The 22,443-nt window shown below is 41.3% G+C and overlaps 1 protein-coding gene and 1 pseudogene across 32 annotated transcripts in view; one reads left to right on the forward strand and one right to left on the reverse strand.

Annotated features, from left to right (window-relative positions):
• Positions 1-22,443, reverse strand: part of Rbfox1 (RNA binding fox-1 homolog 1) — a 1,541,605-nt gene that overhangs the window by 743,530 nt on the left and 775,632 nt on the right. The gene's annotated exons all lie outside the window — the stretch shown is intronic.
• The window catches only part of Rpl11-ps1 (ribosomal protein L11, pseudogene 1), an 88,268-nt pseudogene continuing 84,123 nt past the window's right edge, over positions 18,299-22,443 (forward strand).

Here is a 22,443-nt window from a genome sequence, read left to right on the forward strand (position 1 = left end):
CGCAGATAGAAAGACTGTAAGAGCAAGGCATACAAGAGATTTGGAGCAAACTGCTGCTTCCTGAAAATTTCAGGGCCAGTGAACCAGTGAGCTCACAGCAGCCTTGGATGACGATACAAGATCTGTATAGGATCAAGCCAGTCAACCTCTTGCATGGGGTGGAGTAGCTTATGAGCTTCCACCCCAGGTGAGAATCAATGGACAGTTGGCTTCAGAGTAATTTTTCATTAAGAGTGTGACCTGTGGCAGGTTGCCACGCCCATTGGTAAGATGCACAGGGCTTATTCAGTTGATGGGTTACTTTAAAACATAGAAAAAGCAAAGAGAAGTCTTAAGCTCACCATATGTGCACAGTAGAAACCAATACCCACTTAATATCTCTGTATAAAGTATACAATAAGCCTTTCTGTCAAGTATGTTTTGTAAATTTCCCTGCAGTCTAAGGAAATGTTGTCATAGAGATTATTTTGCCTCCCCAACCCTGTCATAGTGACCTGAGTTTGTTGTGTTTGCGTGCTTCACTCCACAACCTGTAACCCAGCTTTTATCTCACTCATCTCCCCATTGCAAGGACCCAGCCACCCAGCCAGTTGGCATTATAGGCTCCTGTTGTGCTTCTAGGAACACTTGTTGATGCTAATGACTTCCGTGACCAGAAAAAAAGTGCATACTAGAAAAAAAAAGAAAGGAAGAAAAGAAGGAAGGAAGGAAGGAAGGAAGAAAGGAAGGAAGGAAGGAAAGAGAGGAAGGAAGGAAGGAAGGAAGGAAGGAAGGAAGGAAGGAAGGGAGGGAGGAAGAAAGGGAGGGAGGGAGGAAGGAAAGAGAGGAAGGAAGGAAGGAAGGAAGGAAGGAAGGGAGGAAGGAAGGAAGGAAGGAAGGAAGGGAGGGAGGAAGGAAAGAAGGAAGGAAGGAAGAAGGAAGGAAGGAAGGAAGGAAGGAAGGAAGGGAATAATCCAGTAGAGGAAGAAGGAGAAGGGAGAAGAAGACATCATCCTGGCTAAATATTATCAATGAGATATTAAACAATTCTAAATCTGTAAGAAATCCCAGACTTTCAAAACACTTTGATCTCCCCCACACAGAGAGAAACAAAGAGAGGGTATGTGCCAATCCTGTAACACAAGAGGGCCCACAGAAGGCTTGTTCCCTGAAACAATGCAGAGGCACAGAATGAAAGATTCTGCTACTAACACTGGGTCGGCTCAGTTAAAAGAACATTGAAACTGGAAGTAATTATCCCAGTAATTGAGTCGGGGAGAAAATCATTCCTGAAGAAAGATGCAGGCAGACCTTTCAATTAGCAGTTTTTATTGATCAAAACCATCAGGGAACTACTGGACACATCCGGGTTTTGTCTTGTGGACTGAGAATCCTGCCTCCCTGCTCACCTGCCCTAAGATATTGTACTCCAAAAGATCATTGGTTTTGTGTAAAGATCTTTCAAAGTCCTGAAAACGATCACACTCTGGCCACTTTTATGAAAGCAAACTGATATTTAAAAGATTGACATACATAGACAGACAGACAGACAGACACACACAGAGAGAGAGAGAGAGAGAGAGAGAGAGAGAGAGAGAGAGAGAGAGAGAATAGCCCAATATGAACAGCTTCTGAAATATTGTTTTCCTTATGCAACACATCAGTCATGGAAAAAGAAACAAAAATGGTACAGCCAGTACTGACTGTATATCCACACTATAGCTTGCAGCATAAAATATAACAAATATAATTAAATCTCTCTCAGTTACCTTCTCTGACTTCAAGCTATCCAGCTATCCTCTACTTCCAAACCGAGATGGACACACTGCTTGACATAGCATTTATCATTTCCAGGCTCCTCTTTCTTATTTACCCATAGGTGAATGTGGTCATAATGAATATTTGCATATATATAATATATTCATATCTCATACGTAGACCCATATGTATTATTGATATATATTTTTCATGTTCAAAAACACAATTGAGATTACTCTGTTATCCCCTTCTGCAGTTAACTTAGAGTTATTCAAAATTATGTTTTGAGATTTACTTATGTTGACATCTAGAGATCTGATTTAATACTTCCAGATGTGATTTTGTTATTTTCTATTTGCCTACTGGTGGGCCATTAAATTTTATTCAGTTGACTTTTGTTAATCTTTCTCTCGTCTCTCTCTCTCTCATCTCTCTCCTTTCTTTCTCTTTCTTCCTCTCCTGTATGTGTTTGTACATGTACACACACATATGTATGTATGTATGTATGTATGTATGTATGTATGTATGTATGTATATGTATGCTCCCTTACTAAGTAGGCTAAGATGGCCAGCCAATGAGTCTACTTATCTCTTTCTCCTCTGCCAAAATAACAATTATGGGATACCATGTCTGGCTATTTTTTTATGACACTTGCTTCAACTGTAAAGTGAGTCTTCTGGTCTAGATCTCCAGCATGAACAATTTTGGTGCTAAATATTTAGGAAAGGTCTTCTTACCTTGAACTATCCAGAATGTTGCTAAGTGCATCTTAAAGCAATTTCATCATAATACAATTATACCAGGAACATGTTAGATCATTTGTGGCCTCATATTCTTGTCAGAATAACATTCTCTATTTTTTTCTTAAATGTGTGGATATGTCTTAATGTACAAGGCACTTGCTATATAATGTGAGGGCCCTATAATCCACACAAAGCATGATGGGTGTCTGCACCATGAGAGTTGCTTGACATAAGCTAGGAGATAACAAAAGGAGAATCCCTCGGAAAAATTTAGGCCAAATAACACATAGTTTTAACAAAAAAGAAGGTGAGGACTTACACATTGGGTTGGGTTGTATCTTCTCTCTCTCTTTCCCCTTTCTCCCCGCTTCCCTCCCCCTCAAGTACACACACACAAAAAAAAACTAAAAAATTAAGTTAAATAAATGAAATGTGAGGAATATGAAATAAGAAGCCTTTCTAGTCTGGGGTATTTTTGTACCTCAGGCAAAAGACAGTGGACTTCATTACAAACCATCCAATGAGAAGAGATGCTCATCAGAATTCACAACACCATGAAGTGCCTAAGCCAGTGCCTCGTTTGGAGACAACTTCCAACATATATTGGTTGGAAAAATAATTTCTGGGTCTGCTGCTGACTCCGAAAATGGAGCTAGAATAACATCTGGTAGAAAAGCAGTGGATAGCCAGCATCCTTTGGAAAAGAAAAGAATAATAACTATGCAATTCTAAATAGTTTTTCTTCACTTACCTTGGCAATATAACTTGTTCCTAAACATCCCCCTTGTGGTTTACATGCCCACACTGTAAGGTCAATGAGCAAAAACCAATTCCTCTCCTCAAATTCTTCTCCCTTACTATGCAGCTGTCTCAATTCATTAATTTGCTTAATCAGCCCTCATCAATACCACTTCTCTCCAATGCCTTCTAACTGGTAGGAGAACCAGGCTATGAATAATCAAAGGTATAGAACAGGAAAGCGGGCAGGGAGGATACCTATGCCAATGTCTTTTGACAGACTATAGTAGCTTCAAATTAACCTGTCTGTTGTTGCTCAAAGTCAGTCCTCGAAGGTGTTTTCTCATCTCTCTGATATTTTAGTCATTTAAAACTGTTGAATTCAATGGTTATAACTCGTAGAGGCTCAGTCTACAAATCCAAAGAGGTTAAGTATCAACACAGAGTTCTTCAGAGTCCTTTGAAGCTCCCTACAAATAGTAGTTCAAATCAGCTCAGATTTCTAAAAAGAACACACAAAATGCACAAATCTGTTGGTCTGCTGTCATTAGAATATACTACTGTAGAAGACAAAAATATCAAGCTTGAGCATGGAACACAAACAACTGAAATTTTAGCACTTGAAAAGAGGGAGCAGGAGAATCTTACATTGGAAGCCAGTCTCTGATACACAGTGATATCATCTCAGGAAACATAAAAACATTGTTAGAAGTTGTCCAGCACCATTGATTTTTTGAGTTCTCTGATAAATAGACAGACAAGTAAAATAGATCTTAGCATTAATATAAACCTGAAAAATGGGATATATGTTCAAAAATGTATTTTATCACATCTTTGAGGAAGAGAGCAGAGAATTGCCCTGTATTATCAAACAAAATAAACACAATCAACAGGTAATGTGAGCGCTATAACACTCAAGAGGGTGAACTTTTATACAGAATCAATACCGTGCTCTCATTAGATGGGGAAAACAAGCTTGCTTTTACAAGGAACTACCAGCACTACCAGTTGTAAGGGAACATAATCCGTTTCTCTCTTCCATTCTCATTTCTGGCCTCTCTGCAGAAACTGTTGCACTGCTTGGCTAAATTACCCTACAGGGAAGTAGTTTTACCTGCTTTTGATTGACATGGAGGAAAACTGAAACTTTATCCTTTTGAATTGCAGACATTCCTAATCATGTGACACAATACTACCTGAGCTTCAGAAGTAGCTACCAGTTTGAATTTTGCTTGTTGAACTGAAGAAACCATTTCTCTCTATGCAAAGTAAGTGGCCTCTTTCCAATTTTGGGTCAGCTAAGTCTTTCAACTCAGAAAAGAAGATTTGTGGCTTCATCAGACATTACCCATATGAAAATCAAAGTGGAGACTTATATTCTGATATGTGCAATTCCTTGTGGTCCCAATTCCTATTCCTTATCAAGAGGGGGCTCAGCCATTATCATGAAGTTGCTACTCCATTTAAAGGTATATATTCCTCTTACATAGCAATATTTTCATGATGACATCTTTGATATGTTTTTGATAAGTATATGATGACATAGGCCTTGACTATATTTCCTTCCCATAACTCTCTCATTCTACTCCCTGTCACCTTCTGCTATTCCTATTTCCTTTAAATGAAACTCCTTCTATTTTTTGTGTGCGCTCTCTCTCTCTCTGCCCTCCCCCCTCTCTGTCTCTGTCTCTGTCTCTCTCTCTGCCTCTCTCTGTCTCTGTCTCTCTGTCTGTCTCTGTCTCTCTGTCTCTGCCTCTGTCTCTCTCTCTGTCTCTTTCTCATACACACACACACACACACACACACACACACACCTGTGAGTATTTTTGTGTGAGTATGCATGTGTGTGTTTGTGTGAGTATGCATGTGTGGGTGTGCTTGTGTGTATGCATGTGTGTGTATTAAATCTCAGGTTATATTCACGAGATAAAAAACATGTTGTATGTGTTTTATCTGGTTATGGCTGGCTTCATTTCATATGACCATCCCAATTATACTATGCAGACAACATAATTGCATTCATCTTTATGGCTCAATAAAACTCTATCTTGCATGCACACTACGTGTTCTTTCCAATTTATCCATTGATGGACACCCAGATAGATACTTACAGTTCCAGCTGAGCTATTAGCACACAACCCAAAGTAGGGAAAGCTGACTATCTGATCAATCAAAACTCTAAGCAGTGTTCTCACTCTGCTCTTAAAACCAAGGTGCTCTGTCATTGTAGAAACAATATGCTACTGTGGATCCGCCATCATGGAAGGAAAGAAAGCCAGCAACAATAGAAGGAATGTTATACACAAGCCTGCTTAGCTCCTCATGTTTCTGGCACAAAAATCTTAACAAGAATTTCAAAGCACTTCCACAGAGGATAGTCTGAAATGAGTCATGCATGCACTCACATGTCATGCATCACATATTTACTGGGATGGCAAGGCACTCTAGTGTTTCGGGCTCAAGTCAACATAGGGCCAGTGCAATGGGTTGGTGTGTGAAAATATTTGTAGCGTAAGTTTCAACACCTGAGAGTCCACAAGGGAAGATAAGAATTAACTCCAGAGTTGTCCTCTGACTTCTATGTATTTTACATGGTATGTACTCCTCACCCTCTGTCACACTAATAATAAATCCAAATCATCTGAAGTCATTCAGTGATATAATTTCAGTGGGCCATTCTTGGTGGAAACAAATGAGAAAACACAGGCAAGCCTTTTATTTTTCTCATGGTGCAACAGGGCAAGACACTGCAGAGGATCTTTCATCTTGTATTCTTGCTGAAGCCATTTAAAGTTTAATTAGAACTTGCTCTCCTTGATGGTAATCTATGGAAAATTATGTAACTCTATTCTAGAACTTAACTCTATTGTATGAACTTGAGATCAGCATGCCCAACTAAATTATCTTAACTTCTGTTAAACTGCCTACTTGATCAAACCTCCGTGTCCAGTTAACTGCTTATCTTGACTTCTGTTAAACTGCTTGTTGGTGCAAACACGCACACGCACGCGCGCGCACGCACAGACACATACACACATACACACACACAGTTCTGTAATTGATACCACAGCAAAATACCATGATACCTTTAAGAACCCTTTGCTCTAAATGTTCCACATTATACTTAGGTCTTGAACACCAATGTGTGGCTCTAGCCTGCTAGAATAAAGATTTTATTTGGCTATAAATTGTGTCTGAGTGCCCATTTCTGATGGGCAACCCATAACCATAGATTGACTCACTATCTCCCTCTTAAATCCATTCTGACCCACCAAAAACCATCATTGTCATGATGCTTAAAACTAAAGTAAAATAAATGCATGGGATTCCATAAGATAGGCTCATTAGCTCAGTATTTGACAGGTTGCTAAATGGTAACTTGGAAGGACGAACAGCCAACACATGATAATTAATTACCAAAACAGTCACCACATGGACTGAGACTGTGGCAGGAAAGAGCTGACAACACAAAATTCACATCCCACTGCTCTCCCTGCCTCTCCTAATTTACAGGAGGATGGGAAATCATGAAAAAGTGATACACTCTGTTAGCCACCATCACAGAGAGCAAGTCTCCATGTAGCCTTAGGGGTATCTCGCACAGTTTAACAGTGAAAATAAAATGTAATATTCTTGCCAAAGAGCTAGGGGGGATTAAATTGGGGAGGCTTGAAGCAGCCTTGAATTGTAGTCAATAAAAAGAGACCAAATAGTAATTTTGTAATTTAACTGTGCTAGCTATGCCCAATGAGTCAGACACTTGTGAAATAAACCATGTAAATAGAAAAATGGCTTAACTCTTTCCGTGGTCACACAGCAGTGCTTCCTCCACTGCTTCCTGGGATTCAGTTCCCTGGCTCAATGAAAGAATGTGATTTATATACTACCTATGCATCTTTTACAATGTCTCAGGAAAAGGGGTTGATTCTGGTTTTGGTGGTCTCCCATCTATTTAGGGATCAGAAATATTATTAATATGTTGTAACATGTTTTATATACCCACACAAAAAACAGACTATCCCACCTTCAAGAACTGAAAAGTCTTCTTAAAACCACACAATTTTAAAATTTTAAATAATCATGTGTGGTGTATTTATTTGTGTTTATGTGAATGCAGTTTCTCTCTCTCTCTCTCTCTCTCTCTCTCTCTTTCTGTGTGTGTGTGTGTGTGTGTGTGTGTGTGTGTGTGTGTGTAGGCCAGAGAGCAACATTGTGTATCTTCCTTTACTGTTCCTAACCTTATATTTTGAAATAGGGTCTCTTGCTGAACAAGGAGCTCACCAATTGCCTACCCAGGCTGCCTGTCTCTGTCCTCTTCAGCACCGTGATTACAGTTGCTTGCCATCACTCATATAGCTTTTCCATGAGTGCCAGCAGCCATCTGACTTCATGTTGACATGGTTTCTAAGAAGCTCTTTGGAAATTGAATCCCCTTTCCAGCCTTCATCCCCTTGAAGCCGTAGAACTCTTGACCAAAGTAAACTCAGTTTCCAGAAATGCCCTGGATTTTTTCAAATGAACATACTACAAGCAAAGTAAAGATGACTCCAGGCCACACAATAACCGAGGCTGAGCGACAGGCCATGGTCTACTCAAATCCCAGCTAGAGAGGAGGACCATACTTTTATTTTCTGCCTCCATCCTTTCTTCCATTCTCATAAGGAACCTTTCATAGTCAAATTGGTGTTAACCAAATGGAAAGATTCAGGTATCTGCCTGGAAATGAGTTGAGAGTGAAAGTGTTTAAAATACAAATTCTTATACATCTCTTTTGAGCTAAAGCAGTGGAATTTGAGAAATGAGTCATTATGTGATTGAGATACTCCATTATCACTAGGATGTCTAAACATGCCCAATATCTTGAGGTATTCAAGAATTTAAAGCTATTTCTGTACAAGAGGGCAGCAGGCTCATTACTGTACTCTTGTCTATGCCATTGCCAACCATCCCTGTGAGACTAGAAGATTTCTGCCTTTAAAACCATGTGAAGAAAATTCATAGGGGAGAATTTATTCCTTTTGGGGGTGGGTAGTCATGACCTTCATACCCTGGGGATAAACAACAAAGACTGAATATTCCTGCTGCCTGCTTGGTAAGATCAGGATTTCCCACCAAACCAAACTTGAGATATTAGCCCCAGGAGACAAAATTGCTAACCAAAAGACTTTCTGTGAATTCAGAGATGACCATCATAAAAAATGAACTGGGAATCAACCTCTTCAACAGTTATGTCAAAGTCAACAACTATGGGAAAATCTAACGTGCTTGACTTGAGCTATTATATATCTTTGGGGATTAGTTTTGATGGATATTTCTGGGGAGGAAGGACACATGGGAAGAGAAGAAAGGAGGGCAGGAAGAAGATGGCCGGGTTTGGGAAGGAGAGGAAGAGGAAGGAAAGAGGAAGAAGGAAAGTAGGACGATGGTAGAAAATATTAAAGAGGGGAAGTTTCCTTGATTAACCAGCATGCTCTAAAGCAGGGATTGTCAACCTTTCTAATGCTGTGACCCTTTAACACAGTTCCTCATGTGAGGTGACCCCCAACCATGACATTATTTTGATTGCTATTTTATAATTGTAATTTGATACTGTCATGAAGTGTAAATATCTGATATGCAGGACATATGACATGTGAGCCTACAGGTTGCGAACCACTGCTATAGAAGGTGATAAAATCCCCAAGGCTGTCAATCAAGTGACTCTTAGCAAGCTAAGAACACTCTAGCTGTCTGTCGTGGAGGTATATTTTCAGAGGTTTCTCTAAAATCCCTCAGTCTTTTTTCTGCGACTGCCTGCCGGTGACCTAACTGCCTTAGATTGGTCTTCTCAATGTAGGGTGAAATTTTTCACTTGCCACCTTGTCTTGTGCATGTTTGATGCATGCTCATCCTGATGTCAAACCCTGGGAAGCAATGTGACAATATGCCCTCATGTACCCTGATGTAGCTGACCCAGCTTTGTAGGGGAAACTGTGATTTTTTTTTTCCATCACAACACTCTTTATTCTGAAATAGCATTCACTGCTCAAAAGCCAAACAAAAGCCCTAGGCACCAGCCCAGGTTTCTTATCTCAATAACCCAAGTAGTCCCTCCTGCTGTGTGTGTCAGAACACAGAGAAAAAAGGAACTTCTAGAAGCAGCAAGATGAGTTAGGGGGTACAGGTGTTTCCAGAGGCCAAGAAAACAGGTAATACATGGCAGGCAAGGGAGGAGAAGATACCTTAAAGTCAATCTCTGTTTCTGATGACCTTGAAGTGTAGTTGTGCCCTGGCTACATGTAGCACTTTGTGTTTGTGTCTTATATTCCTTACATAAGCCTTTTAATAATTAGCCCATTTCCCCCATACTGACTCTGCCATCCATCCCTGAAGACTTCTGCTTAAAACAGGCTGATATTCCCTCCTCTCCCTCTACTTACTCTCCCAAACTAGTAAGTGTGCTAATGTTGTCTGTCCTTCTTTGAGTGCCTGGAGCCCAGTGAGGATGACTACGGCAAAATGCATGTTCTATCGAAATTCCAGAAAGCGTTACTAAGACAATTAATGAGCCCAGCCTTCCTGCTTTTGAGTTGCGTTTGCAAGTCAGAGCAATGAACCTCTGTAAAAGGGAGCATGGTCACATTTGGCTTTAAATGAATGAGGATTTCAAGACGAAATAAGGAGCCCACAGCCTGAGGTCCTTCCTTCTCCCTTCCTTTCTCTCTGGCCTGTAGACTAATAGCTCATTATGGAGATGACTGTCGGAAAAAATAAAAGTTACCTAGACATGGAGGCCATTTCCCAGGAAGAGCTAATTATCAGCATAAATCATAGGGATCCTGGTCTAGACTGCATTAACCATCTACCACACTGATCATTTGTAACCGCACTGTAATGTCAGTCATGGGCTGGAAAGAAATTATTCCATAGTGCCTTCTTCAAGTGAGGTCAGAGTACAGCTTCCCTTTTGCACAGTGAGACACATTATGCCAATGGCACCGTCTACTGTTAAACAAATCGAACCAGAGTGATAAATGGCCACAGGTTCACAAATGAGCCCCACACAGGCTGAGAGCATTAGCTACAGGCCATGCAAATTAATTCCATCACTGGTTTATAGAGGGCAAAGAAGGTAGAAGCCCAAATGCTAACACCCTTCATGAGTTCATAGCATACATCCCCACACTATCTACCAACATATCTAAAAGCAGACTGAGTCTTAAGACTCAAAGGTAGCATCCACCCATCAAGACTAAAGTCCTTTTAAAATATGTTTTTACATTGCATATGTGCATGCATGTGTGTCCATGCATATTTAAATATGTGTTATGGAGATCAGAAGACAACTTCCAGTAATTGCTTTTTTTTTCTTTTTCCTTTTACTATGTGGGATCCAGGAAGACTGAGTCAGGCATGACCGAAAGCACCTTTACTTCCCCAGCCATTCCACAGACCTCTTGATGCCTTTTAAACAACAGATAACCTGTAAGCAAGGGTCAAAGCAACTAGAGGCATAACAGCTACTGATCTCTGAATTGAAATCATGCCATGTGCAGTCAGTTCTTAAGGAATGCCAATGTTAGTCATCACTGTTGTTCAAATTGTCACCGTAGTAACAACATCAGCACCAATAATGCAGTAACTGCAACTAAGATGTACATGGCACTGTGAACGTCAATGCATTAGTGTTCTCAGAGCACTGTTAATTCAATGCTGGTGATTTTCCTCCTTTTTGCAAATGGTGAAGTTGAGACAAAAAAGTGAAATATTTTCCATGTTCACACACTGTTGAGAAATAGAAATTGTGAAATAAATAGGGTTGTCTCAGTGATAGCACTATAGACCTTATCTGGACAGTCTGTTAAGAAGGCATTTGGGAACAGTCATACCAATTGCACCAGTGAGATCATTGGTTAGTTGGTTGACCTTCTCACAGATTCTCCTGATATCAGGAGAACTAGTATCATCCACTTCTACACAGCAAGTGCCAAGCATATACCTCTCCTGCATAGCTAGTTCCTAGCATGTACCTCTTCTGCACAGATAGTTCCTACCATGTAAGTCACCTGGACAGCTAGCTCCCAGCGTGCATCTCTACTTCACAGCTAGTTCCTAGCCTGTACTTCAACTGGACAGCTGATTCCCAGCATGAACTATATGTGGGCAGCTAGGTCCCAGCATGTACTGCACCTGCACAGGAATGTCCCAGCATGCACTTCTCCTGGACAGCTACTCGGAAGCATGTAGGTCATCTGAACAGCTAATTTTCTCACAAAGGAATTGTTCCCTATTTAAAAACTGTTCTCACATTTACTGTGAAATACTTGGTAATAGCTACACAAGAATGTCGGGTTCTTGTTCTTGGAACCTAGAAATGCTGTAAGGAAAATGGGACTTGTAGATGTGACTGAGTTGTTTGAGATGGGAAACTATCCTTGATTGTTTAGATATTCCTGCAGACAGCCACAGCCCTCTGTGTAAGAGGAGACACTCACAGAAGAGAAGATTGTGTAATTTCAATGACAGACACTATTGTCATGTGACCATTCAGAGAATAGTACATGGGGTCCTTCAAGTACTTTGACCTAAGCCCACTGACAATGACTACAGACTCCATTGCACATGAACTACAAGAGACCAGGGGTCTATTGGTAGAAGCCACCATGATTGCAGTAATTAGTTATGTACAGGAACTACCTACTTTTCCACCCAAGACTAGACCCATCTATCTATCCAGACAACCACCTACCTCTACCCATCTATCCACCTACATATTTACCTGTTTATCTACCTATAAATCCATCTGCTCACTTTTTCGTTCATATATCCTCCCAGCCATAATTCATATTCAGCCAATAATGTTTAATATAGTAGAGTCTTATTTAGCTTAGTATGAACTAGTCATCTTGTGTCAGCTGTGTATGACTGAGAGCAATTGTTTGCACAGAAAGGGATTTTGCTCTAGTGACTAATATTTAGATATTGTAAATTGTACACCTAAAATCATGGTCGATAGATTCCCTAGAATGATTGAATGTCAACTTTTGACAGGGTCCCAGTGAGTTGTAACTGTCAGCTGGTTTCTTCTAGGTAGTCAAGGTTCCCACACTTTACCAGTGGTAGTCACCTTCTCTGTCACTTCACAAGAATGTTCAGATAAGCTGCTTCTGGGTCTCTAGGAAATATAATCCAGTCTCTGTCTCCATAGAAAATCTGTGTTATAAAGTTTTAGTTAATTGTAAAGCAGACAAGACTGTTGTAAAGCAGAGGGTGTGCATGGCTGTACATATTGGCAGTTTTCAGAGTGATGAGTTTTCTAGGGATCAAATGCCCTGTTGTTTGGGAAGCATATCACCTCTTGCAGCAAGGAGAGAGGCAATGGGACATCAAGACACTTCTTAGTCTTTACGTGCTCTACCCATCCCTCGAGATATGTGACTTCACACCTGTTGGCAATAGATGCACTTGTCTACTCCCTGGTTTTGTCAACCAAATGTAAATAGTTCTGACTGGTAAACTACTGCCCACCATGGTACGATTCTTGTTCACAGCCTTCACTTCACCATGGACCAGTTAATGGAACATAAGCACCATTAGCAAGGATCTGTTTCCTCAGGCTGGACCTCAGAACATGGAGATTCCACTTTAATGCATAGTTTGATGAGCAATATCTTTCTGGATCTACATCATCAAAGAGAGGATCTTGGCTGTGTTCAAACTTGGGTAATCATTGCCACTAGAGACAGAGAAACATAAAAGACATAGACTGTTTATCATAAAATAATGGGATGATCTGTTCATAGAAAATGATGGTGTGACCCTGGAAGAGAACACTTAACTAGGCATATTTAACATCTGTAAAACACGTATGATTAAACCATCTATGAATGATTGTTGGTAGAGGAATGACTAAGTTACCTGGTCAGAAAACACTCGTTATGTCTGATAAGAGGCAGAAAACCAAGCTATCTTCAGCTTCATGGTTGGAGAACTCATTTTTTCCCCTAACGAAACTGTTAATGCCAACCAACCAATCAACTAACAAAAAACTTGTGCCTGGGAACTAACTCAGAATCAGCAGTGTCTGCCACTCAAGCATGGGGAAAGGAGTTCATTTTCAGCATCCAAGTAAATCTTGGATATAGTGAGATACACTTAAAAATCTCAGCACTGGGATGGCAAGGAAAACAGAGACAGGAGGATCACTGGGCCACACTAGCCAGTTAGTCTAGACTCATTAGCATACCCCAGGTCCTAGTGAGAGAGTCTGTTTTGGAAAAAAAAAAAAGATAGTCAGCAGGGCATCTCAGAGGCAGAGGCAGAGGCAGAGGCAGAGGCAGAGGCAGGGGCAGGGGCAGGGGCAGGGGCAGGGGCAGGGGCAGGGGCAGGGGCAGAGGCAGAGGCAGAGGCAGAGGCAGAGGCAGAGGCAGAGGCAAGCAGATCTTTGAGTTACAGGCCAGTCTTATCTACAGAGTACGTCCCAGGTCATCCAGGACTACACAGAGAAACCCTGTCTCAAAAAAAAAAAAAAGATATGGACAACTCCTCAGGAATAATACTTGATGTTGTACCTCCACAGTCACACACGGGCATGTACTTATAGGCACACATGTAAATATGTGTACACATACCAGCATGTGCTTATATATGCATATATATACACACATGTGTTTTCACCCACATATATATATATATACACATACATATACATATACATATACACTGAGTAAGTGAATGGACTCTAATAGGGAATTTCTTTGCTTCATAGACCTGGGAAGAATGCTGCTCTTAGAAATGCTGGCCATCACCCCTCTTTGCCTGAGGTGATTTAAAGGCAGCTGCTCTTTGTGTAATTTCTTCCAGACTTTAGTAGAACTTATGAGCATGTTGTCTGGGTTTGCACAGGCTTATTAAAGGAGCTTCTTACAAATGAATAAATAAAAAAATAAGGAAGTGGCCATCTCCTCCCAAAGACAGATGACCTAATTGTGTTAGCAGCTCATGCCATAATGTCAGCCATGCTGTCCCATGCTATGGGATCCCAGTGAGCATTACCATTTGTGAAGTGTATTGGTCATTTGACATCTGCAGATGCCAATCTTTGCTCACCTAATCTATGATTCATGAGGCCAAAGGTCTTTCAGAATTTCCCCACGATGGTCTCCACTTTGTATCATAGTGGCTCTTTTCTGTATTGATGTGTGTTTACTTATCCGCTCACTGTAATTTTTCTCTCCTTCATTATTCCCCTGAATACTTAGAATATAAGGTATATCCAGCTACCAATGAGGAAAAGCCTGGGTTAAGACCTTGCTTTGGTGGAACGGCACTTTGTTGATGAATGATTGCAGTTTGCATACCTGCTAATCAACATGGAATGAAGGAGCACAGGACATATTTGCCTAATTGATGGTCAAGATATCAAAATGACTCAGAGCCACACGACTTTCTTTCACTTCCTTCTTCAATTCAACATGTGTAACCTTGCCTGGACTGATCAGTGAGTTTGATCATAAGCATAGAATCCAGGAACTTCACTCTCATTGCGATGGCTACTTTTTATTAGTAAGAAAACATTTTTTATATGTGTTGTGTGATATGTGTTATGTAAAAGCAATGGTGTGTGTAGTACATGTGAATATCAACATGCATTTGACACATGAGTGTGTGACCTGTATGAAACCACGAAGAGCGCAGCTAGGGCAGGATGTCAGGCATTTTCCTCATCAAGGTTTACCTTACTAACTTGATGCAGGTTCTCTAGTCTAACTAAACATATGGAAAGCTCTAGGGATCTGATTTACCCCAATTTCAGGCATACTCAGCCATGTCTGAGACTTTACACTGGTGCCCAGGATTCAGACTCAGGGTAAGTACTGTTACATGTTGTTCAGCTATCTCTCCTGCCCTGTCATGGTTAGTGTTGATTGTCACTGTGGTGGCCTCTGGGTGGTTCTGTGAGGGCATTTCCAGAAATTATTAACTTAATTAGACGTATACTTCGCCAGAGTGTGCATCACCATTTGGTGGCCCAGATATAAGGAGTTTGGAAGAAAAGTAATTCTACTTGTACACTTGTTTTCACTCTGTGCTGGTGAGTACCTCTTTCTACCTCCTCCTTCTCCTCCTCCTCCTCCTCCTCCTCCTCCTCCTCCTCCTCCTCCTCCTCCTCCTCCTCCTTCTCCTCCTGCCCCTCCTCCTCCTGCTGCTGCTGCTGCTGTTGCTGGCAAAGGTGATGATGGTGATATTGATGATGGTGATACATTTTTCATTGACATCAGAACTATTTCTTTGGCCTTTCATCCTGTGCTGGAGATCAACAGATCTCCAGGAATCCTCTCAGTCTTCAGGCAGGTTGGATCTGCTTAGGCATCCAGCATGGTGGATCGAGCAGCTACTGGGCTATCAGCATTTCCAATGTGAAGATAGCCATTCTCGGAGTACCGTGACATAATTTCTACATCCATGTGTGTGTGTGATATCCATTCTACTAGTTCTATTCCCCAAAAGAATCCTGAAGGATACTTGAAAAGAGTGTTCTCACTTGTGGGAAAGAAAGAGATCATGCCACAAATGACATGCACTCCATGTTTTAGGAAACCAAGAAGGCAAGTGTTCATTAGAGACACCTACTGCCCCAAGAGGGTTCTACCAGCCTCTGGGGAAACATCACCAAAGTTCTCACTCCGTTCCTACAAATCACACGCCTGTTCCAGTCATAATGTGAACTCATGCTCCCACATCCTGCATCATTATCTCTTGAACCGCTCCATACCCTGCCCTCTGAGGTACCTCCCCCTTTCTTGCTTTTACCCTTTCTTGCTTTACCTGCACATCTTCCTTTGATGGTTGCTTTCCCCTTCTTTCCCAATCTCTACCATCCATTTTCTTATCATGCACATACATATAAACACAGACAAACACACACACACACACACACACACACATACACACACACACACACACACACACACACTCTGCGGGCACTCACAATACCATGCCTTAACCTAGTTGAGATAGTTCAAACAGCCAATATTTTCATATGTTCGGGAATAATCATTTCATACCAAAGTCCCCTCAACTGCCATTCCAAGGAAGATGGTGGTACTCAGCCTGGACAGCAACACTGCAATTGCTACTGCCAGGTTGATAACGGTACCATGTCTTCCTCTTCCTGGAGGACACATGTGTCCTGATGTTCCCTGCACTGTATCCTCCAAGGAGCCAGGGTGTTCCTGACTAGTCAGGAATCAGCAGAAAGCAAATGCATCAATGTGAGTTTGGAGAGTAAAATTAGCCCTGAAACTGTGGGTGGACAGCTGGCAGGAGAGGAAGCCTGTCTGAATAAAACTTGTTTCATTAGCCAGAGGCTAGATGGTTCAGAAATGCACTGGGAACTTCAGAATTACTGACTCCACGATTCCACTCAGACTCCATGGGAGCTTCACCTTCAAGCAAACAAAATTTCTTTAAAAATATATAAAGAAGGAAGTCAATGAGATCCCCTTGACTTTGCCTTTCGGCTCTTCCCACACAAACTCAGATATGTCAAGCACATCTTTGTCTGATACTTTTCAAGGAAATATATGTGTGCAGACTTGAAACACAAGTATGTAAACAAAATCTAGTCTCAAGCTCAAATTTCACCAGGAGTTCTCGCCAGAAGTACCAGCATGGTGGGTAGCATGTTATAATTGTGCATTATAATCATCTCCGCCACCATCCCTTTAGGCTACTCTAGCAAAATGCCACACCCAGGGGAAGCTTGTTAAAGGAGAGTTATTATTATACCTGTGGGATGGAACAATCAAGTTCAAGATGTCAGTCCAGTTTTCCATAGTTATTTCAAACTTTACTTGAGTTGATGAAAAGATTAAAGGGTCTATTGAGTTACCCTGTGAAGGGCATTGGTCCTGCTCATGGGGGTTCCGTCCTGCTTCAGTCCCCTCCCGCAGACTTTGTCTCCCAATAGTGTTACCTAGATGGTTGGAATTTCAACATTCAAATTCAGTAGAAGATGCAAGTATTTCCAAGGTAGTGATTAGCATATCGATTATATTTTAAGGAAGATTTTAATTACACTCTGAATTTAATGAAGCAATGGATGAATGTAAAAGCCCATAAATAGAGGGAGCAATTAGTGGGTGATAATGAGTGGGTAGATGGATGGATAAATAGGTAGTTTTGGTAGATGGATGGGTGGGTGGACACGTGGATTCATAAGAGATGGCGGGAGAGGGGAATGAATGGCTGTCAGAGATGCACTATATACCTTCACATGCTAGGAATATCTTTCTCAATGTCCCTAATAACACTCATAATTTGACAAAACTTTAACTGAAGTAAAGATAGACCTGTCTTTACTCCAACATTTCAATGCTTTCAGGCATCTTAACATACAAAGAGGTGCTTCATTGTTTTCAAGAAAAATAAACTAAGCAAAGAGCAAACAGGTCACTTTAATAATGCTAACACATATTTTCATTTAAAGCCTGTTTGTTAGCTCATGGTTTTTGTTTTAGTACACCACCCACTATCCATCATATATTTTCTTCCACACCATTCTAAAAATCAAAGAAAGATTATCATTCAGGCACCAAACTCACAATTATATTATTTGATAATCCTAGAACCAAAAGACTGAGGTAGCAGGGAGGATGGGGCTCAAAAGACTGAATAAGAAAAATACTGTGAGCTTGGCCTTGTGCATGAGTATTGGTGTAACAGTGTACTTTCTAAATCCAAATGTTTCAACTGTTTAATTTCTTCCTCGGTACTCTGTGTATTACAGGAAGAATCATGTGCTTTCTAACATCCCGATGAACGGAGGCTTAATTAAAAAGGGGAGAATTTGTGAAAACATAGGCAGTGTGTCTCACAGCTAATTGAAATCGCCACAAAGGCCCCCAGAAGACAAGTTCAATATTGTGGAAATACCAGCAGGGCTGGCATTTCAGTGTTCTAAGATACCTTCCTTGTCTGTCTGATTAAAATTTCACTTGGCCTTTCTGTCCATAATAAAAGAAACCTATTTGTGCCCAGAGCTGCTCAGCAGACAGCAGACGCATGTTAAATTTCAGGGCATTTATTGAGTCTGTCGATGTCTCGGCAGCACTGTGCTGCCGAGAATGCAGCCTCAGCCTTTCTGTGTGGAGAGACTGTCAATGGTGTTAATGATGGCAAAGGCAGCAATCATTTCCAGACCAGGACAAAGATGCTGGAAATGATGGGTATGCACTCACCTTGTTTTCGTACAAAACCAAGATGCACAAATAAACGGTGTGGGCACATGTATCAGTGTCTTCTACCCCATGATGTTTGAGGATGTAAAGAAGATGGGTTACTCCCATTACTACTGTAACTCATTATAACAGGGGTGATCCTGCCCATGAGTGTAGGTATTGATGAACATTTAAAAATAGCCAATATTCACTGAACTGAGATATTGCCCAGGTTCAGAGATCATCACACTGTCTGAGCAACTGTCCCAGTTAGCTTTAATTATCAACTTGACACAGCCTATAGTCATCTGAGGACTCAGGTGAGGAATAGCCCAGATCAAAAGTGCTTGGAGGCAAGTCTCTGGGGGATACTGTTGCTTGTGAACTGATGGAGAAAGGCCCAGCATGTTGTGGATGACAGTGTCTAGACAGGTCATCCTGAGCCCTATAAGAAAGCTAGCCGAGTATAAGCTGGTTCACATCCCTAAAACAAGAAAGTAGCTGTTGTTCCTCCACTGTGATGTGAGTGTCATGACTGGACATAATCCTGTATGAAATGGCAAGCAGACCCACGTCCAGGTTCCTGCTTGAATTCTTGTCCTGACTCCCTGCAGTGGTAAACAACCGTCCATAAGATTAAGTAAGTTAGATTAAGTAAGTCTTTCGTTCACTAAGATGCTTTTTAATCCTGGCCACAGACTGAGGCTAGAACAGGGATTATTCCTTTTCAATCAAGCCCAGAAAGCCCAGTGGTAGATGCTACCAGTGTCCATGTGTGTTCTCCTGTCATTCCTGCTCACTCGGAAGGCGGCTGATGTTTAGGGAGACTGGATGGTTGGTTAGCTCTATGCCGGAACTGCTTTCCAATAGGAAGCTCAAGCATCTTAAACAGTTTTCCGTCCCTGAAGGTTCAGCTTAGATATCACAGGTACAAAAGTGAAGCTGCCTTTATCTTAAGCATGTTTACGTGGGCACTCTGACGCCCATCTGTGTGAATGAGGGACACTGACGTATTGAAACACGGACACTGGCCTCAGGGAACATGGTGTAAGAGGGGCCAACAAAATGCAGAAAACAATGTCTTCTAGACTTGGTCTGGCAGTTGTCCTCATAAATTCTCAGCAGTTGGGGTTACCTGCACTAGATGGAGCCTGTCTTAGTTAGGGTTACTACTGCTGTGATGAAGAGTCATGACCAAAGGAACTCACGAAAGGCTTTTATCTCACTTTATACTTGCAGGTAATAGTTCAAGTCAGGAGAAAACCAATCAAGGCAGGTATCTGAAAACAGCAGCTAATGCAGAGGCCATGGAGGAGAGCTGCTTACTGCCTTGCTCAGCCTGATTTCTCATACAATCTAGGACCACCAGTGCAGGAATAGCACCACCCACAAGGAGTCCTCTCCCATCAATGACTAATTAAGAACATTCCCTACAGCATAGCAGCATTTTCTTAATTGAAGTTCCCTCCTTCCAGTTGACTCTAGTTTATGTCAAGTTGACATAAAACTTAGCCAAAACAGAGTCCCTCATTATTTTCTCATGGAGAGTGACAGAGCTTATGACATCCACCCCTTTCTAAGGAACATTGGCAGTTAGTTGTTCCTTGGGAGGATGGACTCATTTTCTTCACTGACAAAGACACCAAAAATTGCCCATTCTCTAGTAAACAACAGCATCCCACACACGCACAGAGGCACACGCACACACACACGCATATGCAAGTAACTCCGGCTAAACACATGAAGTCGCCCAGAGAAAGGGGCATGGAAGTGGGAGGGGAACATTTTAGAAAGGTGACAACTTTGAGTCAAAGAGGGAAGTCACCGTCACCGAGGCTAATAGAAATGATATAAATAATGAAGAAAAAGCCTGAGATTACAGGTCACACATCACCAAGTGCCACCTAGCCTGAGTTGACAGCAATTTAAACCTAGGAAAACAAACTCTCTGAACTCTTTAAAAGTAAGGACATCTGGTCTCAAGCCTTTGCTGAGCAATGCTAGCCAGTGTGTGTCACTGACCACTCACCTTGGCGGTATCCTGAGTTTACTCTACAATGCAGGCTCATCTCTGCCAAGTGAAGAGGATCGCAATCCATCAAGTTAGCCACTAATTCTATTAGGGCTATTTACATCACTGGAAGTTCATGATGAAGACCTTTGTATTCTTCATGCTCTCAGTCTAATGATAGTAGCCTGTAGCAGTAAATACCCACATGAATCTGTGGGTCTGGAGGTAAAATGCTGTCAGTAAAGTGAACATGACAGTCTAATTTTAATCCCCATAGAACCCAGATAAAATATTAGGCGTCTCGGTATATACTACAAAACCTAGCATTGTGAGAGACTAGGCAAAATGATCCCTGGAACCTGATGCCCAGTCAGCCTAGCCTCATTAGTGAGCTCTAGACCTAACAATGGAAGACAGTTGGTCTTGGTTAGTTTTTCTGTCACTATAACAATATACCAGATTTGTTTGGGGATGCCATTTGGTCTTTGGCAAAGGTGGCTTGCTTTCACTTCCAGCGAGCATCATTGCAAGTCTGCCTTCTGGGCAAGCTAGCTGTAGGGTAGACAGATAATGGTGACTTAAAACAGGAACTGTGTGCCTGGAAAAATAGGGTTGTCTTAAGACTCGGCTTCAGCAGTCTCTCTCTGGTAGCTTGTTCGAACTTGGTCACTCTTTGTTGTGCCATGTGGACTACATCTTTCTTGGGCCTCTAGTTTATCCTCTGTAGACTTTGCTGGTTTCTTTGTTCTTGCAAAACTCTGTGCCTGTTTTCTTGTTTGAAATATAAAAGGAGGAATCTGAAGAGATGGCTTAACAATTCCTCCAAAGGACCTGGATTTGATTCCAAGCACCTGTAGCAGCTTACAAACCTAGTTAACTCAAGTCTGATGGTATACAACACCAGCTTCTGGCTTCTATGAGAACCATGGTGCATTGCTATATATAGAGGCAAAATACTCATTCTCAAAAATAAAATTTAAAAAATTAGTGTAGTAAAATATTTGTTTACTGCTTAATGTTCAGAAATTAAATATTTTTATGTGTGTGTATGCATTAGTGTGGTTTGAGGAGTACCTCAGACATCATTCCTCGGGCACTGCCCTCTTGTTTGGGGAAACAAGATGTGATTATTTACTTTCAGTTTTCAGTTTGATGAGATGTTAAAATCACCAGAGAGATGCCCCTACCACTGGGCATGTCTGTAGTGTACAACATCTTGTCCCTCCAGAGAAATGCAAATTAAAACTCCTTTGAGACTCTGCCTCACCACAATCAGAATGGCAACATGACAAAAGACACCAGATTTATTTTTTTCTTCAGATGGTTTATTTTTCTCGCTCCTTTGGGAATTACAAGTAATTTGGGTGATTACCTTCTGGCAAAGTGGTGGAAGAAGATGAGCTTTTTCTGCATTCCACCAGACCTAGATCCCAATACACTCCCGTCCTTTGCACCCTCAGTGTAGAGATGGGAGGAGCTGGAGACTGCATCGCACTGTAGGACAGAGTTGCCCATGCCATCGTGTTCTTGTGTGCGAACACATCTCACTTGGGAACACAAATAAGAGTGTCCACACTTCACGCCACAGATAATCAGCTTAACCTCATGAAGCCACTGAGATCTAAAAGTCTTCCTGGCACTGAAGCTTGGCCAATTCCGATTAAAACAAGCACAGTCTTGTTTCCTATTCTGATTATGTAGGAGGTGATATTAATAGGCCATTTGCATTCATACAATCAGGTTATTGCTAAGCTTTGAAACTTGAAAAAGTACAAGTTGAGAATCCTGTACCTGGCTCTCTTGGTGGGATTTGTTCCATAATGGAGATACCTTCTTACGATTATCTGGATTTTGATTTTTTAAGGGAAATTTGGTTTTCAGATACAAAAGGTCAGCAAGGAGCCTGAAAGTATGACTCTGAGAGTCAAGGTAATCAGCATCCTGTTCAGTTGCCCTCTCCCTAGAACTCTCACACTGGGGAAGAATATTCCTGCTTTCCTTAAGAATGTTAGA

This window comes from Rattus norvegicus, chromosome 10 (genome assembly GCF_021556685.1).
Source record: "Rattus norvegicus strain SHRSP/BbbUtx chromosome 10, alternate assembly SHRSP_T2T, whole genome shotgun sequence".
Classification (NCBI taxonomy): domain Eukaryota; kingdom Metazoa; phylum Chordata; class Mammalia; order Rodentia; family Muridae; genus Rattus; species Rattus norvegicus.